Genomic DNA, 12,559 nt, shown 5'->3' on the forward strand with positions numbered 1-12,559 from the left:
TTCCTACAACCTGACTTATACTCTTGGGGAAGGGAATTATGTCTATAAGTATGTTGTTTACAGGGAAAGAAATGGGAATGATCAGGAGGAGAGCTGCTATACAAGAATGGTGTTATAAATGAGACTTCATTTATAACATTATAGTTTGGGGCAAGCAACTAGAACAAATCAATAAGAACATTTTAGGCTCTAGACCTTTTATTAGCCTCCCAAGGGGAAGTATGCACTTTAATAAATATTAGTTGCTGTATGTATATAAATGAGGCAGGATGAATTGAGACTGGTCTCAGAAAATATCTGGAAAAGATCAAGATCTTACATAATGTAGTTCAAGGTGACACCTCGTGGGGTTTTCGAGATTTATGGAAGAAAATGACTTCTTGGTTACTGAACCTTTCTTAGCTTAAGCAGTTACTTGTAGGAATATTGATCTTGCTTTTATTAGTATTCTTAACCTGTGTATTGGTACAGTATGTATTTTGGTGCTGTATAAAAGGCCTAGATGATTATGAAACCTGGAAGTGTAACCAAATCAAGCACCAAGTAAAAACTGGTAAGAATTTTATGAAAACTTTGAATCAAGGAGTGCTATAAGCAAAAGAATTTGCTTAAGATAAAGAAAAGGGGGGACTTGAGACAGGGAACAAGGTAAAGGATGTTGATTCCGTAGGTCTTAGCTAAGGCAATTATATGTTAACGACCCCTAAGTTAAGGGAGTAAAAGAGTGTATGCATAGATAATGGCACCAGCAAGAACTGGCTTGGACTGCTGAAGTCTGTCAAAGAAAGGAAAGGTCAGAAGTTTAGCAGCGAGGAAGACTTCTGGCCTTCATCAGAAGACCACCAGAGTATCTCGGATAACCACCCAAGGACTCTAGTACACATGCGAACAGGGGCAGGAACCCATGTTAATGATTCTTCAGAGACCTGATGAATATGCAAGACACTTACGGGAAATTAAATGAATATGTATTTATCCCACTAATAAGCACACTGCACATCCTTGGTGTGTGTATTTGGCGGAGCGATCCCCACACACATACGGTGCCATAATAAAGAATACCTGCTTAATAACTTTGGTTATTGAGTTTTCACTGCATCACTAGTGAGTTAATGAGGATTTGACAATTCTCTTCTGGGGCACTCTCCAAAGTCTATTGATCGTTTCACGTACATTTTGAAGGACACATCACATAGGTGTAATTCTTCTCAAAGATCTCAATTTGACTCAGGGCAACCAGTTTTTTTTCAAGCTCTTTTTCATGTGCAAAATAGGCATTCAGAGCTACCAGGCAATGGATGAGCAGAAGAAAAGCAGAAGAAAAGCAGATGCAGTTTCAGCACAGATGCCTCCACTTCAGCAAAAGGAAATTTGGTGCATTATGAGGAAAGGAGCACTGAGATCAGAGGTGTGTTTCTATCCTACACCGCTGACATTTTACCAGGAGTCTGGGAAACCAGGAAGAAAAAAAATCAAGGGATGGCTGATGATTTTGATGATATTTGCTCCTAACGTGCCTTTTCATCCATAGTTAGGCCCTGCTCTCATCCTGTCCACTTAATGCAGCTCCTGTTGATATTGAGTCAGAAGGACATATGGTTTTCTCCCTGGTAGAGTAATAGAACCAAATCTGAAATATTTTATGAACAGATGAGCCAAACCTTTACTATGTTTAGTTAGATAGAAGGAAGTCTAGAAACTCTGTATCTCTAGCGTCACCTTACCCACTAGTCAGCCTTATCTATAAGACCATACAGAACTCTGTCCCAGGATGGGGGAGGAGGTCAAGATAACCCAGGCCTGGAGGATGTGTCTGAAAAAGAATAGGTGAGGAACTCATGGTATGCATAGGTCCTTTGATATGTAAATGACTTATCTTAGTATGCATGCCTAAATTGACTATCGATGACCACCAGAAGACCCAGAAAGACCACCAGTAGAAACAAATGCACATGCATCCGGTACATTTACATATTTTAATGAGTAGGGAAACGGTATGAATATGTTAATTCTTTCTTGGAAATCTAATGAATATGTGTATTCTGTTTGTATATAACTCCCGTAGCTTGAACAATTCAGCACGCACACTAGGTGGAGCGATCCCCTGTGTGTCTGGCGCAGCAATTAAAGAATGCCTGCTTTCTAAAACTCCAAATTGAGTCTTAAGAGAACTTCTTTGATCGACTTTTACAGTAACAGTATGGTCCATGCAATGAAATATTTCTGACTGACTTACCTCAGTACTAACTGCTTCATCTGAGGGATTGATCAGGACTACAGTTTCTAAGACATTACTTGTATGGTGAAGAATTTTCTGACCTGCAAGCACAGAGAGAAAAAAAATAAAAGAAAATTTAAATTAAACCAGCCATCCAGCATGGTTTAAAACAGCACTTTCCATGAGCTAGCTATATGTCCCACCATTCAGTAGCTCTCTGGTAACCAAGAGCATCACACACTGGCCACAGCAGCTGAACTGGCTCATGTCTTCAGAAATATGTTATCATGTTGTCCTGTAATGGAACAAACTCTCCCTTGGAAAAGAAGAGGTATTGTCTATGTTTAAATAAACGTCCCTATAATCAAGTATCATTTATGTAGTACAGGACCAAAAAGAATGTTTATCATTTAACCTAAGCTCCCTTTGATCTGGGACAAAATACTCCTTCTGTAAGAAACAATAGAAAGTTGGCAAGAGAAAGTAGCCTTAAATTGTCCTTAGGTGACATGTGACCATATATGGATTAAAAAGGGTTAGGGTACTTCATCAGAAAAGACCACCAAAGACCACCAAGGACCCCCAAAGAAAGGAAGACATGCACAGAAGGTCCTGAAAAGGAGCCAAGAAGTATGACGATACATTTAATCAAGAAACTGGCATTAGGTGTGTGAAATGTGTTCATCTGATTCGTGTCAATATGGAACAATGCTAGGGCCGCATGATATGATGAAATGTGACCTTCGGTCTTACATATCCTTGTGTAACCACAAGTCTAAGAAAAACAGAGTGGTTAATATATATAGTTCTTGTATCTTGCAAAGGAATGGTCCAGCAATTCGTGTCAATAGGGGATTTGAAGGGTTAACATTGATGCCCAGGCCTGAGACTAGGAATCACAGAATCACAGAATTTCTAGGTTGGAAGAGACCTCAAGATCATCGAGTCCAACCTCTGATCTAACGCTAACAGTCCTCCACTAAACCATATCCCTAAGCTCTACATCTAAACATCTTTTAAACACCTCCAGGGATGGTGACTCCACCACTTCCCTGGGCAGCCTGTTCCAATGTTTAACAACCCTTTCGGTAAATAAGTTCTTCCTAACATCCAAACTAAAACTCCCCTGGTGCAACTTTTTCCCATTCCCCCTCGAAGGAGATAAGAGAAAGAAGGGTTTTGAGATAACTGCTGACTATTGCACAAGACACTGCACAAGTCTCTGACATCTGGCCCAGAGACTACCAAATGAGGAGAGAGATAAGCTGAAGGACAACTGAAGAACAAAGCCTGGGAGAAAGACTACAAGCCTTCAGCACAAGACCCCCAGAGGGACCACCGGAGACTGATACGTATGTGCCAGTGGGAGGGTTCGGATTCCAGGAACTAATTATAATAACCTTGCCTTTTCTAAGTAGTAATGAATATGTATTAGACTAGGAGCATAAAACCCAGCCGCCTGATGTAATAGGTGTGCGTCTTGGTGGAGCAGAGATTCCTGGCGCACCCAGCGCTGTTTGCTTGCCTCCATTTGTTTAATAAATTGTAAACTTTAATTGCAATCCTATTTGGGACTCAGTCATTTATTACAGGTGTGCTTGACTTGTGGAAAATCCAACGAGCACCCAGGCCTAAATAAGAGCAATAGCTCTCCTGAGTGTGTGAGAATTGGATTATTGCACACTGGGGAAAGGATCTGCTTTTTCATACAACAGCCCTAGGGGCCAGAAACTCCAGAAATTCAAGGCAATTAAAAAAAAAAAAACAAAAAACTAGCAATAGCAATGGGCCCTGCCTCTTCTCCCTGACAGGAGGACTCCCTGTTACTCACCTTGGTCTCACTGAGCTGGTGTGGATCAGGGACTAGAGTAACTGTCACCAGCTGAGCGTATGGCCCTGTATTTTTATGGACTTATCTACACCACAGATATACCTGAGATTACACAGTCCTGTAACATGAACAGGTGGTTTTAAATAAGGTTTTCCAGGAACTATTAGCAGCTTAGCCACAGCAGCTGGAAAGCCAGCACGGGCTGCAAACTTCCCCTACAAGAAGCAAAGTGAATACTTGCAACATACACCTGCACTGCAAATTGTGAGAAACACTCTGTAGCCAATAACTTAGGCTCAGGCGAGGACCTCAGTGAAGTAGTAATTTATTCGTGATTGCAATGGCGGGCGCCCCACAAGCAGCAGAGAGTGCATCTACTAGTTCCAAAACACAGTTTATATACTTTTTGATGACAGGACCCTCCCCCGTTTCCCCACTGAGTGGGTAATCCAGGTTCACAATCTATCTGATGCTTCACAAACAATGCATGGCCTTCAGTTGCCAGCCTGTTAAATTTCAAATTTCTTTTGACATTTTTACTGCTTGAAGTGGTAATGTTTCTTCACTTATCTGACTTGACTTAACACCGCGATTTTCACCTAATTGTCCTAAGGAGACTGGTTGTCTGCATTTTACAAGGTCGCCTGCTAAGCTTTCTTATCACTGTAAGCATATCTCAGTACCACATTCCTTCCTTCTAAACAATGTAACTCTGCAAAAACAACATTTCTATTCCCACACTGTCAAACACAATTTGTGAAATTAGCAAATAACAGGGGTTGTCCCCCACTCCCCACCAGCAGCAGCACTGTCCTGCATGGCACACACGTGCTCCCCATCATGCATCATGGGAGCACTCTCAAGCCAGGTAGCATCCTATGTAAATCCCATGTGCCCAGACATACCAAATGAACCAGGTTAATTAAAACTATGGTGTTAAAACTCCCCTTTCAGCCTTTCCCTAATATTATTTAATACCAGGACATTGTGAGAAATTCCCTATCAGGATGGTTGGATACTTACCCCACCGCCCTGCTGTACTGATTAATCTTTCTCCTACTTACAAAAACTAGAAAGGGAAACAAGCTGCTAGTATGTAAAGAATTCAGGTAGCTATTGTTTCACATTAGTAGAGTAAATTTAGTGAAACCTTAGGCCACAGAATGAGCTCTGCATCACCTGAACCTGGTATGTAGTGGTGACTGAGCAACAGTGAGCGGCATTGTGTTGGGGGGCCTGGGAGGCACCGATGGGGGAAGGGGGGGGTGCTCAATAAGGACAGCACCAAATCAGAGCCTGCACTAATAACAGAAGCCATCCTCCTGTTATAAACGAAGTCTCAACTCAATCTGAAATTAGTAATATTTATAAAAGGCAAGTAAACAGCGCTGGGTGTGAGGGGAGTCTACGCTCCACCAACACGCACACACGAACAGCAAACATTCTAAATATACAGAACATTGCTTTTAAATACTAAACTCGAGTACGCCTATACATATGTACAATCAGAAAAGATAACAAAAAATCCTTTATGTTCCATGACTTAACAGTCTCCATTTTCCATTCCTTTTCTTGATTAAAAACAACAGTCTCCATTTTCCATTCCTCATGAACAATATATCTTGCTTTAAGTTGTCAAGCAACTCAGTCTTCGGGCCTTATGTATCCTAACCTTCCCAGATCCAAGAAAAACATATCAGTCTCCTTTTCAAGGCCAATAGGGCCTGGGTCAAAAGGCACTGCGATGGCAGTAGCGGCAGGGGGGCTGATGGTGAAGCAGTCAGATCAGTAAACGAGCCCTACACCATAGGCTCCCCCACTACTACTGCCATCGCAGGCCTTTTCTGTTACGCCCCCTGTTGACCTGACCGTGCCTTTTGACCCAGGCCTATTGGCCTTGAAAAGGAGATGGATATGCTTTTCTTCGATCTGGGAAGAACGGGATGCATAAGGCCTGAAGACCAAATTGCTTAACAACTTAAAGCAAGATGTATTGTTCCCACGACTAGCCCTGGAATTCTCCTGTGTTTGTAATCAAGAAAAGGAATGAAAAATGGAGACTGTTAAGTCATGGAACTTAAAGGATTGTTTGTTACCTTTCCTGATTGTATAGGCATACTTGGGTTTAGTATGTAAAAGCAATGTTCTGTATATTTAGAAAGTTTGCTGTTTGTGTGTGCGTGTTGGTGGAGCGTAGACTCCCTGCACACCCAGTGCTGTTGACTTGCCTTTTATACCTTTTATAAATATTTTTTATAAATATTACTAAATTCAGATTGCGTTGAGACTTCATTTATAACACTGATACATGGGTACCATTACATTCTTGGTGCTTTAATTAAGATTAGACTCTTTGAGTGAACTCTGGATGCCTGGGGAGATCCATTCTGCTAGGGGAAACAACGCGATCCCCTAACAAACTGTAAAAAGCAATGATAGGCAACAAGAGTGAACAGACATGCAAAATACATCTAGCTCCTGGATGAATAATATGCAAGCAATTTTAGTGCAGCCTCACAGCCCATTGGCTTTCATACTTTGTGTATTTAGTAATGGTATTCATCTGACTGGGATTTGATGCAAGAAAAACAAAACACTACTCTTGACTTTTTTTTTCTCACAGTAATTGGCAACTCTTTATCAGCATGTCTTTCTGTGAGAACTGCAGTAAGATTAATTATCAGCTGTGTTGTCATTGAGAAACTGGTAATTAGTCTGAAAACCAGAATAGCTTTCCCTTCCACGTAAACTGCATTCCTGAAAAAAACAAGAGCAGTGTCAAGGCAGTCTGAGTGGGTGGGTAGCCAGCCTTTCCCACACAGCCCCTGCCTGCACCCCTCCTGCACTCCTCCTCCTCCTTGTCCTGCCTGCACCTATCCTCCTTGCCTTGAGCTCACTGAGCTCAAATTTCAATGCATCATTTCTTGTTGCTCTGGGGAAGCTCTGCATATATAAACACATGCTTATATAAGCATATAAGCTTATAATCAAATGACAGAAAGTAAATAAGAAGGGGGGAAAAAAAGAATATTCTCAAAATGTGAGATGGGGTTGCTGTCTATTGTCTTGTGTGTGACAGTGCCTAGAGACTTGGGGCTAATGATCTAATTCATTTAAAGAAAGCTAGTTTTCTTAACATCTGTTCTTTTTGGTGTACTTATTTGAAAGCAGATAGACTGTATATTGTGAAAGGGAAAGAGGGCAGGTCTCCCTCTGTAGCATCCAGTTCTGGCATTAGACTTTGTAATTAATTTTATTTTAATAGCTCTTCTTCCTTGCCTAACAGGAACGCATACATAAGGTTACATTCAGTAAAACATCCAATTGCTCTGTTAATAGAAGATCCCCATGATCTGACAATTTAGTTATCCTGCAAATGCCCTGTGGGGGTGGTTACAGCAATGGAAGCAAAATAACTGGCAGAGCAGGGGCAAACCCATCTGGGCTGCTGCATTGTGGCAAGATATTGCTGCCCGGGTAGAGAACCTGGTTGTAAAGGTACACCATGTAGATGCTTGCATACCTGAGAGTCGAGCCACTGAAGAACATCAAAACAACCAGCAGGTGGATCAGGCTGCTAAGATTGAAGTAGCTCAGGTGGACCTGGACTGCCAACATAAAGGTGAATTATTTATAGCCCGATGGGCCCATGACACCTCAGGCCATCAAGGCAGAGATGCAACATACAGATGGACTCGTGATCGAGGGGTGGACCTTACCATGCACACTATTGCACAGGTTAATCATGATTGTGAAATGTGCTGCAATCGAGCAAGCCAAGACGTTAAAGCCTCTTTGGTATGGAGCACGATGGCTGAAATGTAAATATGGGGAGGCCTGGCAGATTGATTACATCACACTCCCTCAAACTCACAATGGCAAGCGCCACGTACTTACAATGGTGGAAGCAACCACCGGATGGCTGGAAACATATCCTGTGCCCCATGCCACTGCCCTGAATACTATCCTGGGCCTTGAAAAGCAAGTCCTATGGCGACGTGGCACCCCAGAAAGAATTGAGTCAGACAATGAGATTCATTTCCGAAACAACCTTATGGACACTTGGGCCAAAGAGCATGGTATTGAGTGGGTGTATCACATCCCCTATTATGCACCAGCCTCCGGGAAAGTCGAGCAATGCAATGGATTGTTAAAGGCTACACTGAAGGCAATGGGTGCTAGGACATTCAAAAACTGGGACACACATTTGGCAAAGACCACCTGGTTAGTCGACGCTAGGGGATCTGACAATCGAGCTTGACCTGCCCAATCAAAGCTGTTATATACTGTAAAAGGGGATAAAGTTCCTGTAGTGCACGTAAAAAACATGCTGGGGAAGGCACTCTAGGCTACTCCTGTCTCAGGCAAAGGCAAACCTTGGGATTGCTTTTGCTTAGGGACCTGGATACACTTGGTGGGTAATGCAGAAGAATGGGGAAATCGGATATGTACCTGAAGAGGATTTGACTTGGGAAGAGAATAGTATATGATTTGAACTGTATGATGTTAATTGCTATATAATACTGTATGTCATCACTACTATGATGGCTATATGTCCTATTAATGGTATCACACTAACAGTCATGTAGATAACAATGAATGAATGTTAATAGAATTGGACAAGCATAGCTGTGTGATGTAGCCAGAACAGGCTTCAGCATGCGACGATCCAACATCACACACCATCTGATCTGCCCTGAAAGATTGTTAAGACATATGGAGCCCAAAGTCAGTCATGGACTACACAAACTCAGTGGACATTTTATATACATATATGAAAATTGGTGATTAATTATCATAATATTATAATGGAAACTGTGGGACCCGAGCATGGCATAAATGGTATGGAATAAGGGGTGGATATTGTTCTGGTTTCAGCTAGGATAGAGTTAATTTTCCTCCTAGTAGCTGGGAGGGTGCTGTGTTTGGGATTTAGGATGAGAATAATGCTGATAACACACTGATGTTTTCGTTGTTGCAGAGCAGTGCTTACACTAAGCCAAGGACTTTTCAGCTTCTTGCTCTGTCCTGCCAGTGGGCAGGCTGGGGGTGCATGCTGCCCTGGTGATGTTCCCTCCCCACCTCTTGCCCACCCCCAGCCTGCTGGCTCCTGGGGGGGTTAGAGGGAGTCCTGATGCTGTGCCAGTATTGCTCAGCAGTATACACAACACTGGTGTGATACCAATGCTGTTCTAGCTACAGGTGAAGAGCACAGCACTGTATGAGCTGATACAGGGAAAGTTAACTCCATCCCAGCCAGATCCTGTACACCTGGAGACACAGCAGAAGTTCCCTGTTCAACCATGTGGGTCTTCTTCTCTGCCAGCTCATCTTACGGCACACTGGGACAGACTGCCTCTGGGCCTTTAAGACTTCCTTCTTGAGGAGCGTCCAGCTTTCCTTGACCCCTCTGCCCTTCAGGACTATTCCAAAGGGACCCCCCGCACCAGTGTCCTGAACAATCAAAGTCTGCCCTCCAGAAGTCCAAGGTAGCAGTTTTACTGACCCCCCTTCCTGACTTCCCCAAGAATAGAGAACTCTACCATTTTGTGGTCACTCTGCCCAAGACAGCTCCCGACCACCACATCTCCCACCAGTCCTTCTCTGTTCATGAACAGTAAGTCTAGCAGGGCACCCCCTCCAGTAGACTCACTAACCAGCTGCGTCAGGAAGCTATCTTCCATACTCTCCAGGAACCTCCTAGACTGCTTCCTCTGGGCTGTATTGTATTTCCAGGATACGTCCGGGAAGATAAAGTCCCTGTCCTGGTTTTGGCTAGGATAGAGTTAATTTTCCTCCTAGTAGCTGGGAGGGTGCTGTGTTTGGGATTTAGGATGAGAATAATGTTGATATCACACTGATGTTTTCATTGTTGCAGAGCAGTGCTTACACTAAGCCAAGGACTTTTCAGCTTCTCACACTGTCCTGCAAGCAGGCAGGCTGGGGGTGCAGCAGGAGCTGGGAGGGGACAGACCCAGGACAGCTGACTCAAACTGGCCAAAGGGGTATTCCATACCATCTGACGTCATGCTGAACAATTAATATGGGCGGACTGGCCAGGGTGGGGGGGACCGGCTGCTCGGGGATAGGCTGGGCATCGGTCAGTGGGAGGGTGCGCGAACGGCTGTGTGCTGCTTAGCTGCCGGCCGGGTTAAACCACAACAGTCCCCCATGAGAACAAGCACCGGCAATTGCATGACTTCTGCCAGCTGCTTATAGAACGCCTCATCCTTCTCTTCATCCTGGTTTGGTGGTCTATAAAAGATCCCCACCAGAATGTCTGCCTTGTTGGCCTTCCCCCTGATCCTTATCCATAGGGACTTGACCTTATCATTCCCAGCCCCGAGCTCAACAACATCAAAACACTCTCTAATATAGAGAGCCACGCTACCGCCCCTTCTTTGTTGCCTGTCCCTTCTGGAGTGCTTGTAGCCATCCATTGCAGCACTCCAGTTGTGGGAGTGGTCACGTTTCAGTGAAGGCAACTAAGTTGTAGTTTGCCTGCCACGCAATGGCTTCCAGCTCCTCCTGTTTGTTGTCCATGCTGAGTGCATTAGCGTAGATACACTTCAACTGAGCCATTGCCTTCACCCCCAACCCTGGCATTGCTCCCCCAGGCTCATCTCTATCAAGCCTCATTTCATCCCCGTCCCCCTTCATACCTAGTTGTAACTTTTAGCCCTCTTTAGCTTTTAAGCCCTCTCAACGAGCCCCAGCAGCTCCTGGGCTGGGATCCCTTTCCCCCTTTGAGATAGGGGGGACCCTTCTGCAGCCATCAGGCCAGGTGTCAAGTAAACCACCCCATGGTCAAAAAAAAAACACAACAAAATTCCTGCAGTGGCACCAGCCATGTGTTGATCAGCTGGTTTTTCTGGGTCCTCTCAGTATCCCTCTCTGCCATTGAAGGGATAGAGGAAAACACCACCTGTGCTCCCACTCCATCCAGTAACCACCCCAATGCCCTGAAGTCCCTTTTGATAGCCTTCAGGCTTCTCTCAGCGATTTCATTGCTGCCAGCCTGAATTATCTCTAAGGGGTAATAATGGGAGGAGCGAACCAGGCCAGGAAGTTTCCTGGTAATGTCCCTGACCCAGGCCCCAGGGAGGCAGCAGACTTCCCTATGGATAGGGTCAGGCCGACATATGGGGCCCCCTGTTCCCCTCAGAAGGGAGTTGCCTACAACAGCTACCCTTCTTTCCTTCTTGGTGGAGGCAGTCTTGAGGCATGGAGTAAAATTCCTTGCCCTAGACAACCTCATGGGTGGTCCTTCCACCACATCCTCACCTACCCATTCCTCAAGCTCCAGAGCCTCAAACCTATTGTGTAAGGATACCTGTCATCTTAAGAGAAGGTTCAGTGGTGAAGAAATTTCCAGGGTGAAATATGACAGTTAGGCATTGAATCTGTTCCCTGATAGTCTCCTTGGCAACATAGCCTGCAACCTTAGGTATTGGTAGCCCTCGGTCTAACTGATAACCGAGTCATGTCCTCTGGGTGAACTTTGCTCATTACAATCTCATTATAATGCCAAAACACATTTCCATCCCCAAAGCTACTCACCTCCAAGGTGCGACCACCCCTCACTGAGCATGGGCTCTGAATTTCTCTGAGCCTATACCTTTAAACAAATGCGAGAAAAATTTATACCAATCAACAAAGACACGTATGACTGAAGTCACTCAAGCTCCACACAAAAGTAAGAAAATAGTATAAAAATGGCTCAAGAGAAGGAAAATGTAGGGGAAGACACCATCACAGATAAGTTGTAAGGACATCGCTGACTTCGGGGATCAGTTGATGGGCTGAACCTCTCTTCCCCCCCCCACAGGGACTCCTATTGGGTAAGATTTGAACTCTCGGTTATACCGAGTGCTTCCTCGGGAAACCTAACATTCTCTATAGAGTTGTTTCATAAGTTAGTACATGTGTAGTTGGTTGTGTTTTTCATATTCTGGGTATTTGTGTGAGAAACAAAGTTGTGTTTTTGCAGTAGAGAATTACTTTTCTGTATTCCAAGGTAGTTGTGTAGTCATAATAACGAGAAATGCTAAGTAGATAAGTGGACAGTAGAAGGCCTCACTGTTCCAAAATAAGGTAGAAGCTTGAGAGAAACAGGATGAGCATTATGAGAACAGCAAAACAAAGATCACGAGTTCTCAAAACATGAGAAAGGCAAAATTAAAGGGTTGAAAAAAAGAAAAATTGTACATATATGGTAAAGAGGAGCATCGAGTAGCTTGTGAACCTGTAGTACTCAGACAATGAGGAAACAGGGGAGGTGATCAGGCATCGGGTAATAGGGAATAAAAGGTTATGATTTGTTTACTAAAATGTGCTCCTGATTGACAGGACGCCCGCCATTGCAATCACGAATAAAATAGCTTCACAGAAGATCCTGTCTGAAGAAAATTATTAGAGATTTTTCTCACAATTTGGGGGCTCGTCTGGAATCTTGTTGCCTGCCGAAGATCTCTTGCCACCACAGACAGGAAGGTGCACCCCGCTGATTT

The sequence above is a fragment of the Aythya marila genome (genome assembly GCF_965140915.1).
Source record: "Aythya marila genome assembly, chromosome: W".
Lineage (NCBI taxonomy): Eukaryota > Metazoa > Chordata > Aves > Anseriformes > Anatidae > Aythya > Aythya marila.